Below are 23,507 nucleotides of genomic sequence, written 5' to 3' on the forward strand. Positions count from 1 at the left end.
AAAAATCTGTCTTAGGCAAGGAGGATCCTGGGTGAGCAACTCTGGGTATCAAATGGATGGAGTTTGAAGCACAGCCATTCTTAAGGGGCCCCAGGTGTTGGGGATATACTTTAACCAGAATTTTTGTCCCATTGTAAGCTCTAACAGACCATTCCTGAGCGGGGGGGGGGGGACAGCTGTGGCGGCTGGAAAGGTGCAGCTGAGAAGCCTCCTCAGAGGCTTCCTGGCTGCTGCAAAGGGGGAAAAAGCCTTTTTCCGATATAAAAATGGGGGGGGGGAGAAGCCTTTCATAGGGGAAAGTGGGCCTGCACCACCAAAAACGGTGGTGCAGGACCACTGGCATCCCAGGAGGCATTCCGGGGCAAAAGGGGTTTGGAAGCTGCCTAAAGGCAGCTCCGCTCCTCAGAACGCCCTGAGAACGGTCCCCCGCCAGTGTACTCCTGGAACAAGTCCCCGCGCCGCCATCCCAGGAGGCATTCTCAGGGTGTTCTGAGGAGCAGAGCTTCCAAACCCCTTTTGCCCCAGAATGCCTCCTGGGATGCTGGCGCGGGGACTTGTTCCAGGAGAATGCTGGCGGGGGACCGCGCCAGCGTCTGAGGGCTGCGCTGCCATCATGGTCCAGGGGGCCAGCATAAGTGGTCCCATGCCAGTGTCCATGCCAGTTTGCATGGCACCAGTGGCACAGATGCTGGCATAGGGGTCATGCCACCTCCTAAGGCGATTCAGCCCCCAGCCTCAGGAATGGTCTGTAAGGTGGGGCAAACCAACATTCCATGTGGGATGGATGATTCAATGGGCCCACCTGTCTACAGCCTTATACAAGTATCATGGGTCTGGTCTACTTTTTTTCAGTGGAAGAATGGTTCAGTATATTTTCATCTATTTCCATGGAGTTTCAGGACACTCGTTTTAATTTTCTTATGGTAGTCATTTTCTGAAGGCTTTCCCTTCACTTCCAACTTATTGCACACTGGTACTAGCTTACAGGAATGAAAGCATGCAGGAACCATCCTTAATGATTTGGAAGCCTCACCTCCAACAGCCTATTACACATCCTGATGAGGAGGAAATGTATCCTTCAGTCATCAAGAGACTCCCTTTAACCCAGTGGTTCCCAACGTGGGGCACACGCTCCACAGGGGGGCAATTTTATTTTTAAGGGAGGCAATTGGAGAATGAGTTATTAACAGTGATTTTTTTTTGCATTTCTTATGGTTCTAGAGGCCTCATATACAGTATATAAATAGATATTGTGACATACACATTTTAAAAATTAAAATCAGAATGTACATGGTGGTCAGCTGGTGACAATGGAGAGGGGGAAATAGGAGTTCACTTTTTGAATAATAAGAATTATATGTCACGGTGGGGGAGGCATCAGGATTTTAGAGATGCTTAGGTGGGGCATGGCCAAAAAAAGGTTGGGAACCATTTAACCATTTATTCTGTGTTCAACATTGCAAAGCTTTTTCATGAGAAAGAATCTGAGTGCCAGGAGCTGTGCTGGGATGTGAAGGGTGAATTTGGGGCATTGAATTTCCCTTGGCTGCCTTGAACCATGTGATATCCTTCCAGCAAAAGCAAGGCAGGGTTATGAAAGAAGAAAACATTTCCCAAGAAGGCTTCAGCTTAATGCTTCTGATGCAAAAGGAAAACATAGAAGGGAGCTACTTGAGTGGCGTTGCAGTGAAATAAATCTCTTTTGGCAAAATAGTTTAAAGTAGAAGGAGCTTTCATGTAATTTGATTTGAGATCTGCACAAAATGTCAACGATTTTTCTATTCCTTGCTTTCTTTGGTGCACATAGTGTGTCTCCAGCACAAAGATTCATTCGCTATTCTCAAGCCTGGAGCTAAATGGCACCAGTTCATTATTCTGCTTTACAGCAGAGGTAGGTTCAGGAGCGGGGGGGTCATGAAGTGGAGAGGGAAGGAATTGGAGGAGATGGACATCAGCTCTATTTCCAAGGGAGACGGGCATCTGAGTCAAGCATAATATTTTGGTGGAAAGAATTTGTTCATAAGCACTCTTTGTATTTGGTGAAATGATCATTTCCCCCCTCAGTAATATAGCAGTTCTTCCTTGCTATGATTGATAAAAGTAACAAATTGAATGAAGGGAGAAGTAGGTGGTAATTTTAGATGTATTTTTCTCTTAGGGTAAGGTAAAGGTCCCCTGTGCAAGCACCGGGTCATTCCTGACCCATGGGGTGACGTCACATCCTCACGTTTCCTAGGTAGACTTTGTTTATGGGGTGGTTTGCCAGTGCCTTCCCCAGTCATCTTCCCTTTACCCCAGCAAACTGGGTACTCATTTTACCGACCTCAGAAGGATGGAAGGCTGAGTCAACCTTGAGCCGGCTATGTGAACCCGACTTCGAGTCACGATCGAACTCAGGTCGTGAGCAGAGCTTTTGACTGCAGTACTGCAGCTTACCACTCTGCACCACGGGGCTCCTCTTATTATAGCAAAATAATGTTTTGAAATTATGTGTCATTTAAACAACCAAGCCTCTTTTCATAGCAAAAACAACTTTTGAAACTCTTTTTCCTGAAGGGTTGCCCTGAAGCTCCCCAGGCCATTTGAAATTAGTTGCGCTGTTCCACATATCTTGGTTCATGTGTTCTTAGAAGTAAGTCCCCCACTGAGCTAAATTCCGGGTGATAAGCATGTTTAGGGCTGCTGCCAAAGCACTGGGGGTTCTCCTGCCAGACTGCTGTGAGAAAGGAAGGTGTTTTCATATGCACTGAGCTTAAGTAGAAAACTGGAAATGTTGCCATTCCCTCAGTGCTTTCAAACAGGCATCCTCAACATTGTTGTGCTTGTGGGCACTTTTAGGAATTGTGAAAAAGATTAGTGGGCACCACCACAGATGGCTCTGAGGGCAGGCAAGACTAGGGTTGCCAGGTCCCTCTTCACCACCAGTGGGAGGTTTTTGGGGCGGATCCTGAGGAGGGCGGGGTTTGGGGAGGGGAGGGACTGCAATGCCATAGAGTCCAATGGCCAAAGCGGCCATTTTCTCCAGGTGAACTGATCTCTGTCAGCTGGAGATCAGTTGTAACAGCAGGAGCTCTCCAGCCACCACCTGGAGGTGGGCAACCCTATCCAGAAAGGATGGACTGTTGAGGGCAGCTGAGAGTCAATGGAAAGATCACACTTCTCAAGCCCTTGAAAGCTCATACAACACTCCAGCTGATGATTTTGGCAGTGAGTGGGGTTTTCGTTCCCTCACTCCTACAATTCCTCTTTTCCTTCTCTCACTCCTCCTCTTCCCTCACTCCTACAATTCCTCATGAGTCCATAGTGTGTCTTTACCAATTTCCATCTGACGTTGCCACTAGGCACTTTCTGGAAGTCCCGCATGAAATATGCATAGTGCAGAATAAATGCTTAACTTGAACTCTGCGTCTTTGGAGGCTATGTTTTTCTTTTTCTTTTTGGCTTTGAATTTTTCTCCAATGACTTTAGATGTGAGAATTCTCTTCTTCCTTCATCTTCTCCCTTCTGAATTTAACAGGTGGGTTTATTTATCGTCTCCTGCAGCCAGTTCTTTTTACATGAATGGCGTGCTTTGGATTTGGAGGTCAGAGAATACCCTGAGAAAGCAACGTTTTTGTGTCAACATAACAGTAGCTAGAGCTCCATAGTGATAACATCAAACAAAATGAACAGCCTTCTGTTTTAATCTCCTTTTCATGTTTTCTTTTCACTCATTCATTTTTTATTTTCACTTTTTCCTATCTAGGTCAGATAGATTGGGGTGTCCCTATTCAATCTTACTGTTTCCTGATCCCTTGTTATCTCTTTTGGAGATATCTTGCCCGATCTTTGGCTTTATCAAAAATATTGTCTATACAAGGTCAGGCTTTAAAAAAACCCAAAACTTTTTCCTACTTATTTTTCAATGTTGAATGGGTTCTTTGCCTATTTTATACTGATTTTTTTCACTGTCCTTCGTCTGGTTTCATTTTTTAAACATTTCCTGCTTATTTTTTTTTAGGACTGTAGCAGCAAACATTTATTGGCTTTCTGTTGCTCTGCTCATTCTTTATTTCACTGCTCACCCACCCTCTATTTTTATTTAGTTTCCTCTTTTGATATCATGGAGACATTTTATTATGCCAGGACCAGATTGGATTTGCTAACTAACACGCTCAACAACTTGTTGAACTGTGTCTCCAAATATGCTTGAAAAGATTTATTCTTGAATGCGTATTATCTTATGGCCTGCTCCTATGACAGTCTGTGCTAAACAACAGTGCACAGTAGTAGCTGTGTAGTGCATCTCACTGGCACATGGCTGTTATCCATGGAATTGTGCAAGAGTCCAGACCTCAAGACCCCGGGACCAATTATTTAATGGCTTTGGAGATTCTGTACCTATAATGATCCTGAAGTCTCTGTACATCGTATCATAATGGTCTTTCGTTATCTAGACCCAAGCTCAATATAACCTTGAACAAGTCCTCCATCCCTCCCAATGAATATGGAGGAGAAGGAGAAGAAGAATTGGTTTTTTAAGTGGCATTCTTCCTTAAGTGGTAGAGAAAGTCAGCATATAAAAAACCAACTCTTCTTCTTCTCTTCTCTCTTTGTGAAACAGCCTTGCTCAAGGCCTGGTTAATCAGTCATTTCCCAGACACATGTAAGACCCATTGCTCTCTACCACTTAAGGAAGAATCAAACCGGCTTACAATCACCTTCCCTTCCCCTCCCCTCCCCACAACAGACACCCTATGAGGGAGGTGGAGCTGAGAGAGTGTGACTGGCCCAAAGTTACCCAGCTGGCTTCATGTGGAGGAGTGGGAAAACAAATCCAGTTCACCAGATTAGCCTCCGCTGCTCATGTGGAGGAGTGGGGAATCAAACCCAATTCTCCAGATCAGACTCCACTGCTCCAAACCACTGCTCTTAACCACTACACCATGCTAAAGCAGCTAGCCATAAGATGCTGCTTTAGTGTAAAATTGGTGTTTTGGTTACCATAACTGGGATCCATGGGAGTGGGGTGCAATCTCTTTTGGCCCCAGATTACTTTGTGTCTTTTTACCGTTTGTTGATGTATAGTTTCCAAAAGAGAGATGTTTGCCTTCTGCCAAAAGCATTAATACACTGATTTATAGATCACAAAGGGTGGAGGCTGACAGGCTGGTGGCATGTACTCCTCACTTCTCTGAGAGGTAAGAGGCTCCAGGGGCAGCACTTCCTGAGGTGGCTTCCTTTGGAGAAGACAGCAGAGGGATCAGATGGCATTTCTGTAACATTTGTGTTCTTTGCACACAAAAAGGCAAGTAGGGCTTAAATGCAGTGGCGGATCTACGAAGAAGTAGAAGAAGGAGAAGAAAAGAAGGAGAAGAAGAAGAAAAGAAGAGTTGGTTTTTATATGCCACTGGCTTAGAAATCACCTTCCCTTCCCCTCCCCACAACAGACACCCTATGAGGTAGGTGGGGCTGAGAGAGCTCTAACAGAGCTGTAACTTGCCCAAGGTCACCCAGCTGGCTTCATGTGTAGGAGTGGGGAAACAAATCCATTTCACCAGATTAGCCTCCACCGCTCATGTGGAGGAGTGGGGAATCAAACCCGGTTCTCCAGATCAGAATCCACCGCTCCAAACTACCACTCTTAACCACTACACCACTATGAACCTAATGAAGTTTAAGCTTCAGGGCCCCTATTCCTGGAGGGGCCCTGAAGCAACTTTTTTTTTTAATGAGTGAATTTTTCAACACTGTATGGCCCATTTTCAATGACTCCACCCCACCACCCTGTTCTCCGCCATTTGGGTCTTGAGGTCCTTGCAAGGGCAGCAAGGCCCTTTGGTCTTGTTGGAGGTTGCCCTATTGTTGCTGGTTGCAAAGAGGCCCCCATAACAGTTCAAGATTCAAGGTACCAAAAATGTAGGTCTGCCACTGCTTACATGAGAGCAAAGAGGCATCCCTACAGGACTGCAGGATTGCCATCTCACATCAGAGGAGTAGTGGAGGGGAGAGAGACAGAGTCTGCACCCCAAAGAGCTTTAGTTGACTTGACAGTTGTTTGGTTTGCTTTCTCTCTCTGTCTCTCCCCAAACTCAAACTGCTATTCATTGGCAGACAGATGCATCTGACCCTTCCACACAGCTGTGGGTATTTGAAGAGAGTCATCAGAGAATCAACTCCTAACATATCCACCATCATAAAAGAGCATTCAGGTCCTTTTGTTGTAGGTCCTGGTTCCATTCTTCTGAGGACAGACCTGTTCACAGTCCCACAGCACCAGTTTTTCAGAGTTACCCTCCTGCAGAAATTAAGCTGGAACATGAAAGGCAATTTAAAGATAAGAGGAAGGAAAAAGGAAATGAGCCTGCTTTATTAAGCATAGTACACATAGGTCATTTTTTCACGGAGGTTTGGCACGGTTTCACCTTTGTTTTGCCCCGCTTCAAATTTTTCATTTTTCATGAAGGCTTTGAGGTTTAGCAGAAAAACGGCGTCAACTCTGCGTCTTCTCAAACCTGTGTTGGTCCGTTCTTTGTGGTTGCTACACGTTTTTTTTCGCTCCACAAAAAACGTTACTGGGTTCAGACCAATTGTCCCCGCCCATGTCGGCTAATTTCTCCTCCCCTGTGAACGGCGATTGGCTGGGAGAGTTTCAAGCCTGGGGGACAGCCTCCCTCCAAGACAGGACAGATCTCCCTCCTGCAAATCCAAGCCAAAACTCCCGTCACCCTTCTGAACAGGCAGCCAGTCTGCTCTGGGTCTCCCTCCTGCTGGTGCGATCCTGTGTGTGTGTGTGGGGGGGGCATCCTGAGAGCGGCAAATCCAAGCCAAAACTCCGGTCACCCTTCTGAAGAGGGGCAGCCAGTCTGCTCTGGGTCTCCCTTCTCCATCTGGATGGAAGTTCCTGGCAATGGATGGCCGGAGCTCTACGGGGTGGGGTGGGGGCACAATGATGACCATCTGTCAAAGTCTGGGAAAGGGGGGCGTGGCCAAGTATGGGGGGGAAGGATGGGGAGCATGGTAAATAGAAAAGTTATATAAGGAAATCGGAGAGACTGGTGCTTTTTTGGCTGTGGCTGTGTCCACAGAGGTGAACTGCACTGGGTAATCCGCTGGGCGGAGTTGGGGCGGAGTTGGGGGCGGGCATAAACCATGAGCTTTTCAGAAGGGGACAGACCAAACCGTTGTAGAATACCGCTTGCTTTGTTCCCATGAAAAACCAAAACTACTTCTGGATTGACGGGGACATGAAAACATGAATTTAAATCGCGCCCATGAAAAATAATTTTAAATCACTTTTTTTTTTGCTCCGTGGCAAGAGAGCATCAAAATCTTCTGTGAAAAGTGGGCCATAAGAACATAAGAACATAACATAGTGTTTGGTGATGGCATCTGTGTTCTAGGTGGTGGAGGGGAGCACATCTGGAAGACTTGAACAGATATTCCAAAGTAGGACTTGGAAATCAATTTTGGTAGTCCCTGTATAAGGTTCTTTATACACATCTGTTCAGTGCATTGGGGTGCATCCCATGGAGGATTGCCATGGATAGAGGGATGGACTCAATTCCTCATTCCTGCTGCAGACCTCCAACTCCCCCAGGAAGCAATATTTTGGGGGGAATTTTGGGTTGCAGAGGAAGGGGAAGGCAGGGAGGTCCTGTGCTGCAGACTGAAATCTCTTCCAACCATGGATATCCTCTATGGAATTCAAGCCATCCATTCTATGTTATCAGCTGGGTGTGCCATCTGTGCACATCTCCGCGTGCATGTGCATTGGTTTAATTTATTGTTTTTCATTTAAAAAAATTGTACACCATCTCTCAGCTTAATTGGTTTTAAAAGGGTTATAATGTGCATCACAGAGGTCTATCACTCTAGGACCTATCTGATAGAATTCCACTGGAAGATCTGCTGCTTGAAACCCAAAAAAATGACAGGAGTGTCCCAAGAACAGATCTCTTTTGTAATGTGCCTTCTGTTTATTTCAGCAGGGCTCTAGCAAGAGTTACCTTTGATTGAGTGGGCTTGTCAAACATAGAGATGAGTTGGCAAGATATGCTAGTTCTTATTATTACAGAAAATTTCATCTTTATCATACATTGTTAGGGATGATACTATTAAACAAAGATAAAATGAAAACTAAAAGCAAGAAGGAGCAAACAAATGAATGCCTGACCTGAGCATTTTGGTGCATTCCAATCCCTGACATCACAGTTCTCCTACACTGTGGTATTACTCCAGCTTGTACAACTGGAATTTTTTGTTTTACTGCAGTGTGAATATTCAAGCTGTCGAGATGTTTAATCTTCGGGGAAATATTAAATAATGAGTCTCGCTGATTTCTACTTTCCCCAATCTCAGTGATTTAATTTCAACAATTGTTTCTCTGATCTTTAACTGTGATTGGTACTATGCGAGTGTAATTGTCTTTGCATGATTAAATTTTTTATATCCCATTGTATTTCTCAGGCATGCCAGTATCTTTCTTTTTATCTTCATGTGACATTCTCAAAGTTGCTAGGCACAAAACAAAACGCTAAATAAATGAAGACGCCTCCAAAGGCATGGCGTTATCCCGTGAATGCCACCATCACAAAAATCCCTGTCTTTCTTACTTCTAGATACACAATTTCCTTGTTGTGTCGCATGTTACAGAAATGGCTTGAGCTTCTGATAATATGGTAGCAAGCACAGTCTCTTCACTTTAGTGGGGTTTGTTCTGGAAGAGTAGAGAGCATTTTGTCAGAAGCTCAAACATGCAGGATGTAACACAACAAGATTTTCCAGCTTGGCTGTCTCTTTGTCAGACCTGTAGCCACTGAATAAATCTAAAACTGTTTACTTTTTTCAGTTGGGCTTCATTTCCATCTCATTTAACATGTGAGGAGAATGTAAATGGTTTCATCTTTCAAGGAAACTCTGACTTCTGTTGACATTGCCTTTGATTCAGTACAAATGCTTCTGTTGAAGCCAACTAATAAGTATGTGGAATTTCACCACTCATGTTTCTGAAGTTGGTTGCCATAATTTGCATTGTGGGTGAGTCACAATGAGTGGGACACTTCGGTGGTGGAGCCAGCGTGGTGTAGTGGTTAGGAGTGGTGGACTCTAGCCTGGACAATTGGGTTTGATTCCCCACTCCTCTGCATTAGTGGCGGACTGTAATCTGGTGAACAGGGTTGGTTTCTTCACTCCTCCACATGAAGCCAACTGGGTGACCTTGGGCTAGTCACAGTTCTTAGAACTCTCTCAGCCCCACCTATCTCACAAGGTATCTGTTGTGGGGAGAGGAAGGGAAGGAGATTGTAAGCCAGCTTGATTCTCCTTAAAGGAAGAATCAGCATATAAAAACCAGCTCTTCTTTTTATACAGTCAAGTTTACCTCACAGGATGAATGGCAGTTTAGCAAATTGCTAGGTATCTATGCCAATAAAGGTTTGAATTGAATTGAAATTGCTAGATATGTTTCTACGGACAAGTTGTCTACCAAAATAATGTTTCTGTAGCACAAAAGCTTGCATGTGGTGGCCTGCCTAGAAGAATTTGCTGGGGCAAGTCTTTAGATTGCCTGCTGGTTGTTAATACATTCAACTGGGAACCATTATCAGGGATGTTTTGGGTAACTGCATTGCAAGTAAAGGTTGTGCAACACAAATTGCAATGCAATTACACAGACCTTTGAGAATGGTCCTGATTGTAGACATTCAAAAAGTTAGCCCAAGGCCCACTAAAATTAATTAGAATTATTTCAATATCGTGAAGAGAATTTGCGCTGCATCTGATCTTCGTGCCCGCCCAATAGCACAAATCTTAAGATTTGCTGCTTCAGCAGATGGAGTGTATATGATGGGGAGTATCAACAATCAAGGCAGTGAATTGTAAAACACAATGCCATGCAGCCATCAAAGTGATGTTACCAGCAAAAAATCTTAGCACAAAACATTTCCCTTTATATGGCCAATAAAGGCCGATGGAATAAAATAGACGCTCAGCAACATTTACTAACGTATGGATACTGCACTTGTGGCCATAATTTCTTTAAAATAAATAAAATGCAAGCTAGCCCCTATTGAGCATAACTAGGCCTCTACATACTTTGTCCCAAAATGCTGAGTTCTGCATAAAGGAAAGTCAAACTCTTTCTTCAGCATAATGCCTAAAATGTTGGATGGTGTTTTAAGTGAAAATGAAACAAAAATGATGGCGGCAGCATCTGTGGCAGGCATCAGATTCTACAAGTTGATAGCATAACGCACTGGGGCGCAACATTTACACGGGTCAGATTAGCGCCTAAAAGATGCTCCAGCAACTGAACAGGATAGAGTTTATGATGTTTCTCCTACTATAATCTCCCTTCCTCAGTTTAGTTGATACACGCTCAGGGAGCTCTATTGAATCTAGGCTCCACTGGGTCCCATGTGTGTGAGGGACTCTCCCTGTCAAGAAAATTCATCGGAAAGTAATGAATCAGAGAGCGTCAGCTGGACATCACTGAAAGTGGGGAGCACAGTGTCCTTCCAGACCTCGGCCTTCCAGACCTCCATTTTATCAGGATTTAATTTCAACTTGTTCATCCTTAGCCAACTAAGCAAAAACTTAAAAGAAACAAAGTGACACGAACATAGAAGAATCATGGTCTGATTTGCACAAGGGATAAGTGAAAGAGAATCCGGGATTCTTTTTTGGGGTGGTTGAAACAGCAGGGATAAAAAAAATGTGAAGTTGTTTCTGTTTGGTTTACATGATAGATTAGGTAGAGTAGTGATGTTCATTGCATCTTGGTGACACAACTCAACACAGCATTAACTGCTGAGCCGAAGCCCATTAATTTAAACGAGCTTAAACATGCTGGTTGCTGTATCGGTTTATGTTTAATTATATTTTGTATAGTTAATCCTGAAGACACTCAGGCATATCTGAGAGCAATATATGTCCAGGTGGAGGGAGCAGGAGAGAGCTATGTAGTTACAGACAATGTAGACATAGACTGCATACCAAGCAGATGCTCAACCATGGATCCACAAACCCACTCCTAGAGGAAAACCCACATGAAAACCCATGCATGCACAATTCATAGAGTACAGCCAAAAAAAGCACACACCACCCAGAATTAATGTGGCATCTGAAAGATGAATGCTTTTATTGTGGCATATGCTTTGTGGACTAGATGCAAAATAAGCCCCATCTTCATTGGAGCAAACATATCAGAGAACATTGGAGCAAACATATCTGTCAGCAATGCTGATTCTATGACCTTAAGCAGATGATGAGAGGGAGGGCATCTTGGCCATCTTCTGGACATGGAGTAGGGGTCACTGGGGATGTGGGGGGGAGGTAGTTGTGAATTTCCTGCATTGTGCAGGGGGTTGGACTAGATGACCCTGGAGGTACCTTCCAACTCTATGATTCTATGATCACTGTGAAATGTGCTGTGCTTAGTTGGTTAAGGGTGAACAATTTGAAACTAAATGGAGATAATGCTGGCCAGGAAGGCTAAAGTCTTTTCAGAAACTGTGCTCACCACTTTCAGTGAGGTCCAGCTGATACTCTCTGATTTAATTAAGAGCCTAGGGGTTATATTGGACCAAACATTACTACTGGAGAAGCAAGCCAGTGCAGCTTCAAAAAAGAAAACAACAACAACATTCGGTGGTTTCATCTAGCTTGGCGGTTGGCCTCCTACATTGTCTCAGCCAGTCTGGCTACTGTAATACTACAGTAATGGGTCTTCCCCTGAAGCCAACTTGGAAACTACCATTGGTACAGAAAGTGGCAATCCAATCATCCAATCACCAGGCAGAACATGCATGTCCACCCATCCTGCAGTTGCTCCATTGGCTATGGATTAACAGGGCCCAGCACATGTCTCAGAAAAGGGAGGTGGGGCTCAGGCAGCAGGCTGCACCTGAGAACTGGCCAGAGGAGGAGGCCAGCAGCAACTGGGGCCTCCTGGGCCTGTGCAGGCAGGCAGAGCAGCCTCTTGAACTCTCGGGGGAGGTTAGGGCAGGAGAAGGGAAGGCCAGGGTTGCCAGCTTCAGGTAAGAAAATTTTGGGGGTGAAGCCTGGGGAGGGTGGGGTTGGAGAGGGGAGGGACTTCAATGCCATAGAGTCCAATTGCCAACGTGGCCATTTTCTCCAGGGGAACTGATCACTGTCGGCTGGAGATCAGTTGTAATAGTGGGAGATCTCCAGCCACCACCTGGAGGTTAACTAAGATAAAGATAGTACTGGCTCTCAAAATGATTGCAAAACGTATATATTGACAATAACAAAAGTGCAAGTGCAATAGTGTGACAACGGAAACTTATCAAATCTAAAGACGGACTCAATACAGCAAGATAGTCAACAATAATATGTACAAACAAATATGCCAACTGAAAAGAAGTCAATTCCGGCTTGGGGTCCAAGTCTGGGAAGTACAAATACAAAGTCTCTTATTTTATAATCCTAACAGAAGGCAAAAAGAGGGAGATTGAAGTCGGGTCGGAACGCCGTCCGGATGCTTTGCGTTTTCGCCGCCACCGAGGGCAGCTTCTTCAGCTCTCCGTGTGCAAGGAGGCAATGTTCCTACAACTGTATTAAAACATTACAAGAAGCTTTCTCAAAAATTGGTCTCATTAGTTATACATATAAGTTAAAATTAATCATTCCTAACCAACAATGGATACAATTACATACCTTAAATATCAAGAGAATATCTTACATGTAAACAAGGGTGTGGTTCTCAGCTAGTCAATGCTTGCTCCTAGAGGGTTGCTCAATGTTCTGTCTTTGGTGGCTCAAGCACAGGTGTCATTAATTATAGAGCTCCTGGCTCAACAGGTAAGGTTTTGCTGTAGCACAGGTGTAACCAATCAAGAGGACAGGTAAGGTTTTCTTATGTTTATAAGAAACAAGAATAATCTAATTCGCTGTTAAGACCAAAGGGAAAATAGGATTTGAACAAATAAATAAAGCGTGATTCTTGCCTAAGCAAGATCTTTTGGACATTGTCAGCATCAAAAGAATTACCCTTGTAGACCCAGATTGCAAAGAATCTGATGTCGTTTTCATTATGTTTTTGCTCTACAAAGTGGGAAGTTAACGGGGCTTCAAAATTCAAAGATCTAATCCTCGATTTGTGCTCGCCTATTCTTAATTTTAAAGGGCGACAGGTGCTGCCCACGTACAGTTTTTGACATTTGCATGTGATCCCGTACACGCATCTGCTTGTGGAACAGTTGGAGAAATGATTAAGCCTAAACCTGAAATCTGAAGTGGTTGAACTGAATTCTTTGAGTGGTAAACTTAGTGGGCAAAAAGAGCAATACCCGCATGGAAAGTGACCTGTAGCAGCAGGAAGAGGACGTTTTATCTCAGCACCACCTGGAGGTTGGCAACCTTAGGGAAGGCCTGGCCAGGGAGACTATTGGCCCAGATTCCCTTCAATCACCATGGGCTTGCCCCTGAAAAGAGGCATTGAGGGAGTCCACCCCCAGACGATTCTTTATTAGGCCTGCCCATGGAAGGCCAAGGAGAAAGAGCTAGACCATTCCTATGAGGTGTTGGGGAAGTTGGCTGAGGGGGAGAGAGAGAGGGCTGCAGGGTAATATAGAACCTCTATCCTCACACTGCCTGGGAGCCTTACTGCACTCAGCCTTCTAGGGGATTTTTTAAAGTTGGACAACGTTATATAATAAATTGTTTCCGATGTGTTCCCTACTGCACTCTTCTATTCCAGCACGGCTGGCTGGGATGGGAGGGGCGGCGGGAGGGCTTCTCACCGGACTCCCGGGGCCCGCCACACCAAGAAGCGCACCAAAGAAGGGCGGCTGGCTGGGCTGGGCTGGGGTGTGTGTGAGGGCTTCTCGCCGGACTCGTGGGTCCTGCCGCCGCATCGAGAAGCGCCCCGGGTCGTTACACGGGGCACATGGGAAAAGTGGGAGTAGAACCCATTATTAGTGACATCACTTAAACGGAGCAAACCAATACACCGCTTGTAAAGGGTTTTTGGATACCACGGCCAATAAACGGTTGGAAGACGTCTTCACAGCTGAAGGGGCCAAAGTAAGTGTGACACCATTTTTTAAAACACTTTTAAACTCTTAATCAGTGGGAAAACATTGAAAGTGCGAACAGACTTGTTTACAACATTTCCAAACTCTTAATACATCGCTGGAAATACAAAGTGCGCTAAGCCCCTGGGTTTATTGGCTGGAGATCAGCTGTAATAGCAGGAGATCTCCAGCTAGTACCTGGAGGTTGGCAGCCCTATATTCCTTTTTGAAATTGATTTGTAGTGGAACAGAACTGACCAGAAGGAAACTTCCATATGGGCATGGGGAGTAGTACTACATTGCTTTGTACCTTTGTAATCCCGCATTCGGCATTGCTTGCAGTATGCTGGCCTGAATAGTTTGCTGTTCACATTGTCTTTTAATTTTGTATTCCTAGTTCTATTGTATTGTTCATTTGCATTGGCCACTGTATATCTTATACTGTATGTTCACATTGTTGCTCACATTGTCATTCAGGTTTATATTCTTAGTCCTGTTACTTTGTTTATTTGATGTCTTACTCAGTATGATTATTATGTTTTCTCTTTTTCTGTACTGTGCAATTCACCTGGAATCTCAGTGAGAAAGTAGGGCTATAAATAAGGTTAAAAAATATTAAACTTAATAACTATTCAGAGGGCAGCACGAGGAGGAACCTCGTCTTTTGGATGGCCATGTAGTGAACCACCCCACCCCATTTTGGCTTGTATTACTGTGCAATTTCTGCAGTTACATCTGCAGCAAAATGATAAGCCACAGGCTTAGTTCACATTTTAACTTCGCTCTTGATTTCTTGCTTTTTAAAAAATCATTTTATGGAAGCCCTGGGATTGGCACTTATTTCAATGTTTGGAGGTCCTGTTCAATGCATTCATCATTGGCATTAGATTAAAAGCTTGGTGCAGAATCCCAAATCCATTTGCTTAGGCTAGCATTTTATAACAACGATTATTACTTGCTTGAAATTCAGATAGGCAAAGCAGCTAAATGCAACATGATTGGAAAGTGCAAAGAGAGTTAAAAGGCTGTGATTACAATGGCAAATGTATTCCGCCTGCCTTTAGGCAAACATGGAGACTATCCCAAAATATTAGAGCCTCATGGCAATATCACCAGGTGATCAGAAGCAATGGAGAGCAGGACTTCTGCACCTTTAGCAGTTGTGTAGAAGGGGGAGATTTGGCCAATGCATTCTGTTAGAGCGCCTGAAGAAAGTTTGCCAACTATGATAGGATTTGGAAACTCTTTATGCTTTTCCAAGGATTTGGAAACTCTTTTTGCTTTTGCAGGTCACCCAAATGTAAATTGGCACAAGTCGTTTAAAAATAAGGCAATTGATATTAAAGGTTTTAAAGTATTGGAGGAACAAAAAAGGAATTATGCCCAGATTACAGAAACACAGACATATGGTAAACAACTGAATATACTAGTCTTAATAACCCAATCTACATAGAGTTGCTTATGATGGGCATATATCCCACAGTGGCTTTGGGCAAACAGTTTTAACACAGTTGTTCTTCAAAAATTTGCAAAGCCTGTGTGACTCCCCTTCTCCACTCAGACAGAGTGCCTACCACTCTCTACATCCCCTATCTCAGGTTCACAGTTACCAATAGGTAGGGTTGCCAACCTCCAGGTGGTAGCTGGAGATCTCCAGGTGGTAGCTGGAGAAGAATTTTCTAACAGTTAGAGCAGTTCCTCAGTGGAACAGACTTCCTCGGAAGATGATAAGCTCTCCTTCCCTGGAGGTTTTTAAGAAGAGGTTAGATGGCCATCTGTCAGCAATGCTGATTCTGTGACCTTAGGCAGATGATGAGAGGGAGGGCATCTTGGCCATCTTCTGGACACTAGGGGTGTGGAGGGGGGAGGTAGTTGTGAATTTCCTGCATTGTGCAGGGGGTTGGACTTGATGGCCCTGGTGGTCCCTTCCAACTCTATGATTCTATGATCTCCCACTATTACAACTGATCTCCAGGCAACAGATCAGTTCAACTGGAGAAACTGGCCACTTTGAAAGGTGGACTCTATGGCATTACAGCCCATTGAAATTCCTCTCCTCCCCAAACCCTGCCCTCCTCAGGCTCCACCCCCAAAATCTCCAAGTATTTCCCAACCTGGAGCTGGCAACCCTACAAGTAGGTCAGGCTGTCACACGTTGATACCCTTCTCCTGTCTTTTAACATCTCTAGACAGCCAGGACCATTTCACTTCTCAGGCCCTCTATTTCACTCACAGAGGCATCAGAAGGCAGAGTAGCACAGCCCCATTTAATATCAGGACCTCACTCAAACTCTTCACAGAGTTATTGGGATTGGAGGTTCAAACATTGTTCCATTGACACACTGCCACTGTTTATTCATGTTCTAAAAAGATATATAGACTGAGAGCATCACGTGTGTGTGTGTGTGTGTTTCTTTCCCTGAGACACACAGACCACAGGGTTAAACAAGGAGTTAACTTTTATTTGTGGTCTGAACATAACACTGAAGAAAAGTAGAGGTTACACTATTCCTTCTCCATTGGACTTTTGAACTGTTCCCTATTCCAGCATTTGGGGATCTTTTATTACAAATTGATTTTTCTTTCCATTTAGCGTTAAGCTTTTCTTTGCCTCAGCTTCACCCTCTCTAACTCCCAAATTGTCAACTTTCAATTACTGTTTCCCAACTGTCAACTCACCAACATTCTGTCAGTTTCCATTGGTTGCTTCCAGGGAGAGGCGTAACCTCACCTGTCTGTCACAGCCTGTTTGACAATAAGTGACAGAGAGACAAAGGATGGTGATGCTTCTAGAATATAACTTTCAATTCTCTTAAAAGCTGTTGTAAACATTCTGGCAATTCAGCAATGAAGAAGAGCCCCTTTTAACTCTATGCATACCTGTTAATTGGAAGAAAGGAGGTCGCTCAGTCTTTTCTTCTTCTTTTTACTGCAGCTGCTTTGTTTTTACATCTTGTAGCCTCTGATCCCGCTTTCCTTTATAGTTGCAGATGTCTCTCTGTAACCAAATAACTTTAAAAGCACTCAGTTGCAAGGGCTTCCTGGGAATTGCCTTCTTAATGTGGGTTTCTTCTTGCAAGTGGAAATAAGTAGCAATGAGTTCTAAAGTGTGCTGCTCAAAAGGCTACATGGTATATACTTACATACTAGGTATGAATTTCTCCTGAAATCAATGAAGTACTAGAATTTGGGCCAATGATATTTTCCAGATACTGCTGCCCTGGTACACTTTTCCTAAATATGTAACTTGCAAGCAAGGCCCAGTGAAACCATCAGGGCTTGTTTCCAAGAAATAGGTTTAGGGTCATATGCGTAGTCTGAAGATCATTTCACATGTTACAAAGTCCACATGGCCACTAGATATATTTCAATCAGATGTGTGAGTTCTGTGATCAAAACTCAGCTTCTACGTGTGCTCAGGCCTAATTTAGATTGCAACTATTGTGTCTGAAACAGCTCAAGGAAGCTGTCTTTTGGCCAATTGGGAGAACTTGTGTGTTTCCATCAGTACGCATTCACTTTCCCCAATGGGACAAATAGCATGGGAGGGAACCAGTTTTAACAAGTTTACCTCACTGGAACTTGTACATATCCTACACTGCAGAGAGAAAGAGTGGCTCACTTACTTATGCATAGTCAGCTAACAGCAAAAGGAAGTTGTGTCTGTCGATTTCTGGATTGGTACTTCACTCATTTAGCCACTAAATTCTGCTAGAATGTGCATTCCTGCTTGGCTCATCAGGGCTTAAGAGCTAAGCAAGGTTGGCCTTGGTTAGTACTTGATAGGAGACCACCAAGAAAAACTGGGGTAGCTATACAGAGGAAGGCAATGGCAAGACACCTGCTCATCTCTTGCTTGCCTTGAGAACCCCACGGTTGTATGGTTGCCATGAGTCACTTGCAGCCTGAGGGCACACCATTATGATTATATCCCAATGAACTTGGGTTCCTAGACTGAGAGCCTGTTGAGAATAGGGGGATTCACCAAAATAACAATTCTTCATCCAAGCATGGATGTGCCCTGGTCTCAGGCTCACATTCCTTGATATCATGGCCAATGTTGTTGAACTCCATATAAACGTAATGATTTTTAGAAAGAAGAAATGGAAGAAGCAAACCTGTCCTCAAGGACCCAGCTGTAGAAACACAAATTAAATTTCTTGCAGCAATAAATCAACTTTGAAGATGTCAGTAGAACTTAATTTCAATAATTAAATAAGCTTATAAAGAGTTTTGTGGTAAAGGTGACCTTTCCAGCAAGGATGTATGTATTTATTATATTTATATTCTTTGCTTTTGGGGCAAGGTTGGCTCCCAACATAGCTTGCAACAACCAGAATCCTTACATTGATACAATATAATGTATTAGGACTATATCTCTGTGTTATTCTGTCCTTTGGTTGTTGATGGCATGGTCTAGTTTTGAGATTCTTCACTGCAGGGTGGGGGGACAGAAAAAGCTGGAGGTGGACACAGGGGCTGGCTGATAGTAGAAATATGCACCAACATATAACTGTAGTTTAGGTCAGTTCACTTGCTATCAGCCATGTATGCAAGCAATATCCATGTTCAGACCGCCATTAGAACTTTGTTGGAGATGTAGTTCTGCAACTATCAGTACTAGGCACAGCCAAAATCGTACCACTTGGGGCTGAGACAACTATTCTGATAGAACTGTAGCAGCAAAATGACACATAAGGAGTTGATGGATATTGTGTGTGTATGTGTTAAGTGCCGTCAAGTCGCTTCCGACTCATGGCAACCCTATGAATGAAAGTCCTCCAAAACGTCCTATCTTTGTCAGCCTTGCTCAGATCTTGCAGATCTTGAGGGCTGTGGCTTCCTTTATTGAGTCAGTCCATCTCTTGTTGGGTCTTCCTCTTTTCCTGCTGCCCTCAACTTTTCCTAGCATGACTGTCTTTTCCAGTGTCTCTTGTCGTCTCATGATGTGACCAAAATATAATAGCCTCAGTTTAGTCATTTTAGCTTCTAGGGTCAGTTCAGGCTTGATTTGATCTATAACCCACTGATTTGTTTTTTGGCAGTCCAAAAAATGGATATTACTGTCCTCAAATGTACAATTCCAGTAAGAAAGCTGAAGTCAGTGTGCTTAGAAGTGTAACTCTACTTAGGACTATATAGTAAAAAACTGACCACAATCCACTTCTGTGAGTAGAATATTGTTGGAGAGATATTCATTGGGGGATTGCAGTGGCCATATTCATGAATGGGATGCACTGGAAATCAGAAACCCCCCTTCAAAGAAGTAGCTGTTGAAGTCTTCTGTGATGCATGAACTTGTGCCTATTCACCACCAAATATATGAACTGGCTGTTCTGTCTGTTCATAATGTGGCAGGTTAGAGATAGAGAAAAGTGCATAGATTTTGCACTAGGAAACGAAACTGGTTTTTTACTGGTGGGAAGTATGGGTTGTATCATAACTTTGGGTAGATCCACAAATCATTGGATATCGCACATTGGATATCCCTTATCATGATCATTCACCTCCCAGGTGTCTTATTCACAAAGGGAAATCTAGGAAGTGAATGACTATGATACTGCAATTTAGTTCAGTATCCTATGATCCACAGATTGTCACAAAATGGCAAAAGACAGGTAGGAAAGGATTCATTACCTTGCTTACACTGATGGTGTTAGGAGGGGGCAACAGGAGGGAACAGTTTGTTTCACTGCACATTAACTTTATTTTGTCTTTTGAGGCACCTTTTCCTTTCCTCCATATTGGCCTTCGCTGTGCTTGGCCTCATTTGTCCAGACTACCATTGAATTTGATTGACTATAGAAACCCACATGGTTTTGTTTATTAAGTATCCCCTGATGTCATCAGCTCAGGTGCAGCAGTGCATGGATCACCACAACAAATAGGATTAAGGAGAGCAGACAAAGCAAGCCTTAGAGTGCGAGAGCAAGGAAGAAGAAACATGTTGGTGTGGTGTAGAGGTGTTGTATCGGAGTAGGATCTGGGAGACCCATGTCTGAATAACTGCTGAGCCATGGAAGCTGTCTGGGTGACCATGGGGCGGTTGTATATTCTCAGCCTATCTTACCTCACAGAGTTCTTGTGAGGATAAAATGGAGATGAGCAGAATGATGTAAGCCACTTTGAGTCTACAACAGAGTGAAAGGTAGATTATAAGTGGAGTAAAAAAAATTATAAAAAAGAAAAGCACTGAAACAAAGCAAATATACTTGTAACAAGTGCTAAAAAGTAACCCCCAATGGGAGGTGCTTTTTTATATTCAGTAAATAAAACATAAAATGACATTAGACCCGGCACTAGAAATGGATGGTACTTGAAATAAACTCAACTACCTCCTTGGGTTGGGATTTACCGCACCCACATACTTGTTCCAGCATAGCGTAATGGTTAAGGGTGGTGGACTCTATCTGGAGAACTAGGTTTGATTCTCCATTCCTCTATATGAGCAGCAGACTCTAATCTGGTGAACTGGGTTGGTTTCCCCACTCCTCCACATGAAGCCAGCTGGGTGACATTGGGCTAATCACAGTTCTTTCTGAACTCTCTCAGCCCCACCTACCTCACAAGGTGTCTGTTGTGGGGAGAGGAAGGGAAAGAGCTTGTAAGACAGTTTGATGATCCTTAGAAGGTAGAGAAAGTCGGCATATAAAAACCAACTTCTTCTTCCTCCTCCTCTTCTTCAGAATTTAGTGTCATATATTTGGGTCTTTGCTGTTTTATGTCCTAAATTTCTATCATACATTTTACCTGTGACAGTTTATTCTTTATGGACATTCAAGGGAGCAAATATTATATCTCTGACATTTGTCTCATAGCTCAGTTTAATAGCCTAGCATACCTCTGGCATTTAAATGTTAAATCAAAACAAAATCCATTTTTTTCTTTATTAAAAATGGCTGTTTTGGTCGCTATTCAACAAAGTGAGTTTGAACACAGTTAGATATACACACATTTCATTTTGCTTTGGTGGATGCTAAATTTGCTCATGCTCACTTCATAAATCTCATGTCCATCTAGAATTGCTTCTGATGTCAAAGTCTTCCCTTTCCAGTGGTGCTCTAAAGTATATTGTTACATTTTATAACAGTTATATTTGGTATTATAGTTACCTTTTGTTATCTAATGGATGGCCAATGCTGAAAGATTTATACACATTGACATGGTTTGGGGGAGGGAACCAATTACAGCTCCCTTATCTTGAGACATTCTTTTACTTTAAATGGCTGGAATTAGTATATCAATCTTCTAATTGTGCTTTTATTAAACTCTCTTCCATGCTTGGCTTTTCTCCACAACCTTTTTTCTTCTTTAGTGCATTAAAAAAAAACCCTTATCCATTTTAGGGGAATAACTTACGGTGAAATTTATCTGGCTGAATATTGGCAGTGCAAGCATATATGAACATTTATTTCTATTCTAATGGGATTTATGATCTTTTGTATTCTAATTTGGCCATAGCATAGGCCAGAAAAATGCTTAGAAAAGAATGGTGTCCAAAAAGGGAATGCTGCGGTCTTTGATGCAAACATCACCAGCTGAACTAACTTTCATCAAAGTCTTAATTTACCTGCAAGCCAAGCCTGCTCATCGAATTGCCTCAGTATTGTTGTTTGATGTTGGACTCAAATGCAGGGTTGCCAACCTCCAGGTACTATACTATAATAAATGGCAGCACGTGGCTTCAAAGATAATATAATGTGAAATATACCAACTGGAAAAGAAAACAATATTATAGAATATAATAATTCTATTTTTTGGAAAATCCAAAACACAACATATATTCATAAACACTGTGTTGAAAGCCACACAGAAACCTCACTGGGTCTGAAACAACAAAAAAATGTATATATACAGATTGCTTTTAACAACAAAACATGAACAACATAAATTCAAGAATTATTTCTGTGGCCTTAACAAAGGCTCATGTATACTCAAGAATTATAGTCCATGAAAAATCACGAACAGACGAAGAAAGGTCCAAGGTGGGTCTATCACAAGTATGCATTTCGGAATCCAATCCTTCCTCAGCTTAGCCAACCTCCAGGTACTACCGGTAGCTGGAGATCTCCTGCTATTACAACTGCTCTCCAGCTGATAGAGATCAGTTCCCCTGGAGAAAATTGCCACTTTGGCAATTGGACTCTATGGCATTGAAGTCCCTCCCCTCCCCAAACCCTGCTGTCCTTATGCTCCGCCCCCAAAAAAACTCACCAATGGCGAAGAGGGACCTGGGAACCCTACTCAAATGGCACGAGAAGAACCTCTGTGCTTGCACTTAGGCCCCCTTGTCAAACACAGAACTACTTGCAATTCACACCTGCTTTGTACCTGCAGTCAGATGACCTGTAGTGGATACATTACATAATTTTTGCACCTATGCAGTTGGAGACGTCTCTCATGTTGGCACATATGCAGAGCTGACTGAAAGATTTGCAAATCTGGACTAACCTACCTTTGCCATGAAGCCATGCGGGAATGTGCATGAGGGAACTGATACGGATCTGGGCAGCTCAGCAGCTTGGGACAGATACCGGATGGCACTGTGATAAGGCACCCAGAAACATCTAAGGGTCTCCTTATACAATACCGGAAGTGCAAGTTGGAATGGGGCTTCCCCCAACCCAACTCACATGTAATGTCTGACCTGGGAATTACCTTAATTACCAAGTCTGCTCTAGAGAACAGTGCGGCTGCAGGAACAGATAAGTAGAACCAGCAGTGGGACAAAAAGCTCTGCTGTGGCCATTTTTTTTTCTGTCGAAAGTAGTGTGGTGTGGAAAGAAGGCTAAAGTCTCTCCTGCCCCTGCACCATGCTCTGGAACCAATCCCCCCCCCCCCACTCGCCCTGTTTTTAAGGTGAGGCTCGGGTCAGAAGTGAAATGCAAGTTGTGTTAGGGGAATCCTCAACCTGACTCGCATTTCACATATTGTGTGAAAAGACTCTACGTAGTAGAAAGTCTCATTTCAAACATGTGAGCATTGGTGTGGGTTTTTCCCTTTTGACAATGTACCCTTTAACAATTGGAAGTGGTAGCAGCAGGTGTGAAAGGGGGAGAGACATCTGAGACTGAGCAGTATATATCAGCACATGCACAGTCATCTTTTTGCTGCAGTTGGACATGTTCTGGCTGTTCAGATGCAGCTGACAGGGTGTTGAATGTCTGGCTCTCATGATCGCTACCTGAAGGTAGGATGCAAGCTGAATTGTTGTGTGGCTGTGCATTTTTTCTGATAGTTGGTGAGAGAGGGTACATTTGAAATGCAGAACTTCTCTTTTTGCATTTTTTTGGGGGGCAGGGGTTTGCATTTTTCAAGTCGATTGCCTTTTATTTGCTTCTGCCTATGTTCCCATATTGCATAAACGTTTTCTTTTCTCCCTCTATTCAGTGAAACAGAACAGGAGGTTTTCAGTGTATATGTGCTGTGCTTATGAGCTCCACACAGTACTCTGGCTATCTTAGGCACGAAGCCTATGTTGTACACATTGTA

The sequence above is a fragment of the Euleptes europaea genome, chromosome 15 (genome assembly GCF_029931775.1).
Source record: "Euleptes europaea isolate rEulEur1 chromosome 15, rEulEur1.hap1, whole genome shotgun sequence".
Lineage (NCBI taxonomy): Eukaryota > Metazoa > Chordata > Lepidosauria > Squamata > Sphaerodactylidae > Euleptes > Euleptes europaea.